General features: G+C 41.4%; 1 pseudogene; it reads left to right on the top strand.

The window, feature by feature from the left end:
* Window positions 1-4,508: 4,508 nt before the first annotated feature.
* The window catches only part of LOC105979653, a 25,456-nt pseudogene continuing 23,524 nt past the window's right edge, over window positions 4,509-6,440 (top strand).

The following is a 6,440-nucleotide window of genomic DNA, read 5'->3' as shown; positions in this document are numbered from 1 at the left end:
ACCTGATCCCTTCGACACCTCGTGGTTGCATAGGCTGGTGTGCTTCTTCCATGTGGGCTTTGTTGCTTCTGAGCTTTATGGCCGCTTGATTACCTTCAAGCCTAAGAAAAAGGACATATTATAATCAAATTTGTAAAGGCCTAGAGTTAGAAAATCAAAAAGGAAGAACACACTCAGCATATTCAGAGAAATTCAACCCTGGAGTTGCGATATTGTATAATTCTAAAGACAATCAAATTAATGATGCAGGAAGCATCAAAAGAAGATAGAAAGAATACTCAGTCACTGTACCAAAAATAATTAGTGGGCATTCAATCATTTCAGGTGGTAGCAGGTGAGCAAGAACCAATGATAGTGAAGGGAGTATTTTAAGCTGCATTGAAAGCTTTAGCCAACAACAAGGCTCCACGAATTGATGGAATAGCAATTAAAAGGTGTCATATTTCAAAGACCTGGCCAACTGACTAGTAGAGATTCATATTTGTACATATTCCAAAGAAAAGTGAACAAGTAGGAAGCCCACATTATAGAATAAATATCATTGATGTCCTATGCATGTAAATCTTGCTGAAGATCATCCAGCATTTGCAACAATTGCATTGACAGGAAACGACCAGAGATTCAGGTCAGATTCAGAAGGTGTCATGGAACAAAGAATATCATTGCTGATTCCAGATGGATCTTGGCTCAAAGCAGAGAATAATAGAGAGATGTTTACTTGCATTTTATTGAATAGGAAAAGGCATTTGACTGTGGGTGATAACAAATTATGGATAGCCTTGAGAAGAGTGAAAATTACAGAACACTTCATTGTGCTCATGCAGAACTCTTATACAGATCAAGAGGCAGTTGTGCAAACACTGCATGGAATAACTGCATGGTTTAAAATCAGGAAAGGTCCGCCTGGAAGAGATAAAGCACCAGCGAAGGAGGAGACTGAGTAGCACACACTCCACAGAGAACAGCACAAAGAGTCATTGAAAGGGATATCACTTCCAGACTACAGGATTTTCAACATATGGATTAGCAGACAGAAATTTACTAAAATTAGAAAGCAACAATGGAGGACGATTAGAGTCCCCTAGGGCACTCCCCAGACACTAGGCCACCTAAGGAAGATTCCTGGGTCTTCTAATCGAGAAGCTACCTGGGGAGGAGGTGTGGCAGAACATCTGGATTATAATTCTAAGAGACCAGGGTAAATAAAAATATAAATTGTGGGGATTCCAAGAAGACAGTGCCAATGCAGGATCAAAGTGAAGAGTTTGCAGTGTGATTGTCAGATTTAGGGGTAAAGAGGCCAAGTTGGGGGACTGGTGAGTAAGACTGGGTCTCACAGCACCCTAGGGTTCTTTTTCAGTTCTTTCATGGAGAGTGCAATTGTGCTTGTCTTATGGTCCTTTTTCAAAGTACCTGCCTGTACCTTGCCTCTCTTGGTGGGGTGGCAACTCTCAGCCTCTTCCCACTCCCTCCTACCCCCTATTCGGTGGCTAGCCAGTGTGGGAAGATGGCCCAAAAGTCAACCCCTCAGGGGCGTCCCATGGCCACCTATGAGGGCTCCTGGAGGCCCTTGATGCTGAAATCCACAGTGAACCAAGGAGTAGAATTCCCACTGGGGATAGTCCTAGCCAAGGCACAGCTCCCTCCCCTGGTGGCAGGAGCAAGACTGGGCTCTGAGGATATATAGCCTCAATGAGTTGGAGAGGGATCCAGCACCAGTGAGACAGAAGCACAGCTGAAATACACAGAGAAGCAGGCTCCGGGAGGTTGTTGTATTTGTTCTTTCGAGAATGGAAATACAAAACTCCTTACCCCACCAGAGGAGAAGGAAACTGGCATTTCCTACCTCAGGCTAGGTAGCCTGCAGAACCAGGGACCCCAGACCTTAGCCAGGTCACCCTCTGATTGGAACTCCCTATTCCCTGAGGCATCAAGTATAATAACCCATTTCCACCCTAGGACCACAGGAATCCAATGTTATAAGCACAATAACGGAAGGACAGCACTCTCCCTACATAATATGCAGGGCTGATAAAGAACTCTGGTAGGTTCAGTATACCCCTCTCTTACCTCAACCACCATAACCTATGGAACCTGCTCCCTCCAGCACAGTAACACACACTCTCCTTTAACTTACCAAGTAAAATCCCATCTGGCATAGCCCTCTTCTCCAACTCATTAAAAATTGCTATACTTAATGGGAAAGCTTTCTGTGATTAAAACGACCACTGAAAACTTACTACTGAGCGCCTATACCCTAATCTTCCTACTCACCCACCTAACACTTCCCCTACATCTGCACACAATAGGTTTTCCAGCACCTTTCTGACCCTCCCCTAACCTAAAGAGTCAAACCCTGGCCCCTACACATCCCAGAAGACTACACTCCACTTTCAGCTTAACTAAGATGTGAAACAAACAAGAGCCAACAGCAGCAGCTACCATAAAACATCTAGAAAAACAAAAGTTGATTACTGAAGATGACCCAAACCCAATGGTTTACATAGAAGAAGCAGCCCTTGAATTGCCAGAGAAAGAATGCATGAGAATGTTCATTAAGGCCATACAAAAATTAGGGGATTAATCCTGAAATCTAATGAAAAATTGCAGATAATATACTTCACACACCAAAGGGAAATCCAAGAGTTAAGAAATGACATGGCAGAAGTGAAAAATAAGGTGAATGATCTCAACAACAGAATGGAAGAAATGGAAAACTGAATCAGCAACCTTGAAGATGATCAAGCAGAATCCAGCAAACAAGAGAAACAATCAAACAAAAATATAAAAAAAATCTAAAGAAAACCTGAGGATAACATGGGATTCCATGAAGTGAAACCATCGAATTATTGTGGTGCCTGAATTATAAGAAATGAATAAGTCTACAGTTAAAATAGTAAGGGAATTCTTGGCAGAAAATTTCCCCAATATCACAAATGAGGAGACGATAACCATTCAGGAAGCAGAAAGACCAAATAGATTAAACCCCGCAAAACACATCAGGATTTACAGTAGTCAAAGTATCCAATTTTAAGGAAGAGGGGAAAATCATGAGAGCAGCTAGAGAGAACAAAGCTGTTACATATAAAGGTAAACATATAAGAATAAGCTCCGACCTCTCTGAAAGTAGGAAAGTGGAAATTGGAGCAATGTATTTCGAAAGTTGAAAGACAACAACCACAATCCAACAATCCTATATCCAGCAAGGCTCTCCATAAAATTTGAAGGAGAAATAAATTTTTCTCAAAAAAGGAAATATTTAGCGAATTCATTAAAACAAACAGCATCACAAAAGTACTTTCCAATTCTTTATGGGTGGAAAATAAAAAACTGCAGCACCCAAGCAGGAGACCAACACACTGAAAAAAGTTCTTAAAATATTACAGATCCAACGGAGAAACAAAGACAAAAATAAACTACACACACACATACACACACACCACAGTTTAAAGGAGAACGAAAAATATCAAAAACAAATACAATGAGATGACAGCAAATAATCTACATTTAGATTTAATTACTCTGAATGTTAATGGTTTATATGGACCTATTAAAAGACAAAGACAGAAGACCCAAAACAACCAACCACTTAAATGTAAACAAGGGGGGTCAGAATGGAGACCCAAAGCCCATCTGTAGACAATTGGACATCCCCTCACAGAAGGGTCACAGGAAGGAGACTGGCCAGCCAAGGTGCAGTATAGCACTGACAAAGCACACACCATTCCTCCAGTTCTTCAATGCTTTCTCCCACTCCCCCTACTATCATGACCCCAGTTCTATCTTACATATCTGGCTAGAACAGAGCATGTACACTGGTACAGAAAAGAGCTCTTGACACACAGAATCCAGGACAGATAAACCCCTCTGGACCAATAATGAGAGTAGCAATACCATGAGGGTAGGGGGAAAGGGGGGAGAAAGGGGGAACCAATCACAATGATCGACATACACCCCCCCAGGGGGGAAGAACAAACAACCGAAACATGGGTGAAGGGAGACAGCAGAAGGTGTAAAATATAAAAATAAAAATAATTTATAAATTATCAAGGGTTCATGGGGGGGGGGAGAGCCGATACCAAGGGCTCAAGTAGAAAAAAATGTTTTGGAAATGACGATGGCAACATATGTACAAATGTGCTTGAAACAATTGATGTATGGATTATTACAGAGCTGTAAAACCCCCAATGAAATCATTTATTAAATTAAAAAATAAAAGACAAACAGTAGCAGACTGGATCAGACAACAAAATCCATCAAACTTCTGCCTTCAAGAGACACACCTCAAACTCACAGACAAAACAGAATGAGAATCAAAGGATGGTGAAAATTTTACCAGGCTAATGGTAATTTTTAAAAAAGCAGTGGTGGAAATACTAATCTCTGATAAGAGATTTTTTTTTTTAAAAAGGCATTGCATAATGCCCAAGGGGTGACTAGAACAAGAACCCATAAACATATGCACTCAACGAAAGACCCACAAAATTCATCAATCAGATCCTCAAAAGATGAAAAAAGATATCATTGGATCAACTATTATAGTAGGTGACTTCAATCAACCACTCTCAAAGAGAGAGATCAACAGGTAGGAATTTCGATAAAGAAACTGAAGAACTGAACAACACAATTGAACAACTCAACCTCCTAGACATTTTCAGAGCTCTTCAAACAACAGCAAAAAAAAAAAAAACATTCTTCTCCAATGTACATGGTTCATATTCTAAAATAAACCACATGCAGGGATCCAAGGCAAGCTTGAGAAAATTCAAATACACAGAAGTCATTCTAAACATCTTCTCTGACCACACCATAAATCTGGAAGTCAACAATAGAAAGAAAAAAAACCCCAGACAAACAAAGTTAAACACTTAGAGACTCAATAACACATTTATCAAAACAGAATGGGGGCCTCTCCCATTCTGCAGGTCTGTGTGTCCTCACGCCCAGGAGATAGCTCAAGAGGAGCTCAAGATGGGTGGGCTGCGGGCCCCATACCATGCCGCCCCCATGCAGTCCACCGTGATCAACATCCAGAGTGAACCCCAGGTGCCCGACCACTTCGTCTGGTCCCTCTTCAACGCGCTCTTCCTCAACTGCTGCTGCCTGGGCTTTGTGGCCTATGCCTACTCCGTGAAGTCTAGGGAGCGGGTGACATGATTGGGGCCCAGAGCCACGCATCCACAGCCAAGTACCTGAACATCTTCTCTACGGTCCTCGGCCTCCTGGGAATCCTCATCTTCGTCATTCTTCTCGCCACGGGCACAGGGATGGATGAGCTTCCAAGCCCTGTCACAGATGATGGGCCAGCAAGGCCACTAGCCATTGCACCATGCTGTGTCCTGAACCCTCTGGCCCTGCCCTGCTGGACGACCTGCCCCCTGCCCTGCCTGCCCCCGCTCCTGTCCACAGCCGTTTGCACATGTATCTCCATCTCTCAGCAAGCCCAATAAAGCGCCCCAGTGTATAACGGTGCAGTGAAAAAAAACACCAGAATGGGTAATAGCCGAAGTTAGAGAGGAAATTAGGAAGTTCCTAGAAACCATTGAGAATGACAATACAATGTACCAAAACCTACAGGACACAGCAAAGGGAGTTATCAGGGGTCACTTTATTGCAATAAATGCACACATGAAAAAAGAGGAGAGAATTATGGTCAGCATCTTAACACAGCACATCCAGCAGTTACAACAGAGTCAACAGCATAATCCTTCCAACAGTAAAAGAAATCATAAAAATTAGAGCACAGATAAATGAACTGGGAAACAGAAGAACAATGGAAAATCTCAGCAAAGCAAAACAGTTGGTTCTTTTGAAAGGATCAACAAAATCGAGAAACTGCTAGTAAACTTAAAGAAAAAGAAGGAGCAGGTATCAATATATAGAAATAGGGATGAAATGGGGGAAGTGACAACATGCCCTAATAAAAAAAAAAGAACAATTACACCATACTATGAAAGACTGTATTCCAATAGATTCAATGATTTGGGGGACATGGACATATAGCTGGAAAATCACTATCTCAAAAAATTAACATAGAAGGACATTAAGAACTTCAAACAACCCATAGCAAATGGAGAAATAGATAAGTCATCAAGAAACTCCCCACTGAATAAAGCTCTTGTCCAGATGGCTTCACAGGAGAATTTTACCAAGCATTCAGAGAAAAGCTGACTCTGATTCTACACAAACTCATCCAGAACATCGAAAAAGGCAGCAAATTCCAAAACTCAGTGTATGAAGCCAGAATAAACCCTGATACCAAAACCAGGTAAAGACCCCACAAAGATAGAGAATAACAGACCAATATCTCTCATTAACATAGATGCAAAGATCCTCAATAAAATCTTGGCAATAGAATCCAATGATGTATGTATTAAATCTCAACTAATTTTTTTAAATGGATGAACACACACAAAAATAAAAATAATAAAATCAGGAAA

This window comes from Echinops telfairi, unplaced genomic scaffold (assembly GCF_000313985.2).
Source record: "Echinops telfairi isolate 266 unplaced genomic scaffold, ASM31398v2 ScPeMD7_7419;HRSCAF=8457, whole genome shotgun sequence".
In the NCBI taxonomy this organism is placed as follows: Eukaryota; Metazoa; Chordata; class Mammalia; order Afrosoricida; family Tenrecidae; genus Echinops; species Echinops telfairi.
This window is presented reverse-complemented; position numbering and strand designations above follow the sequence as displayed.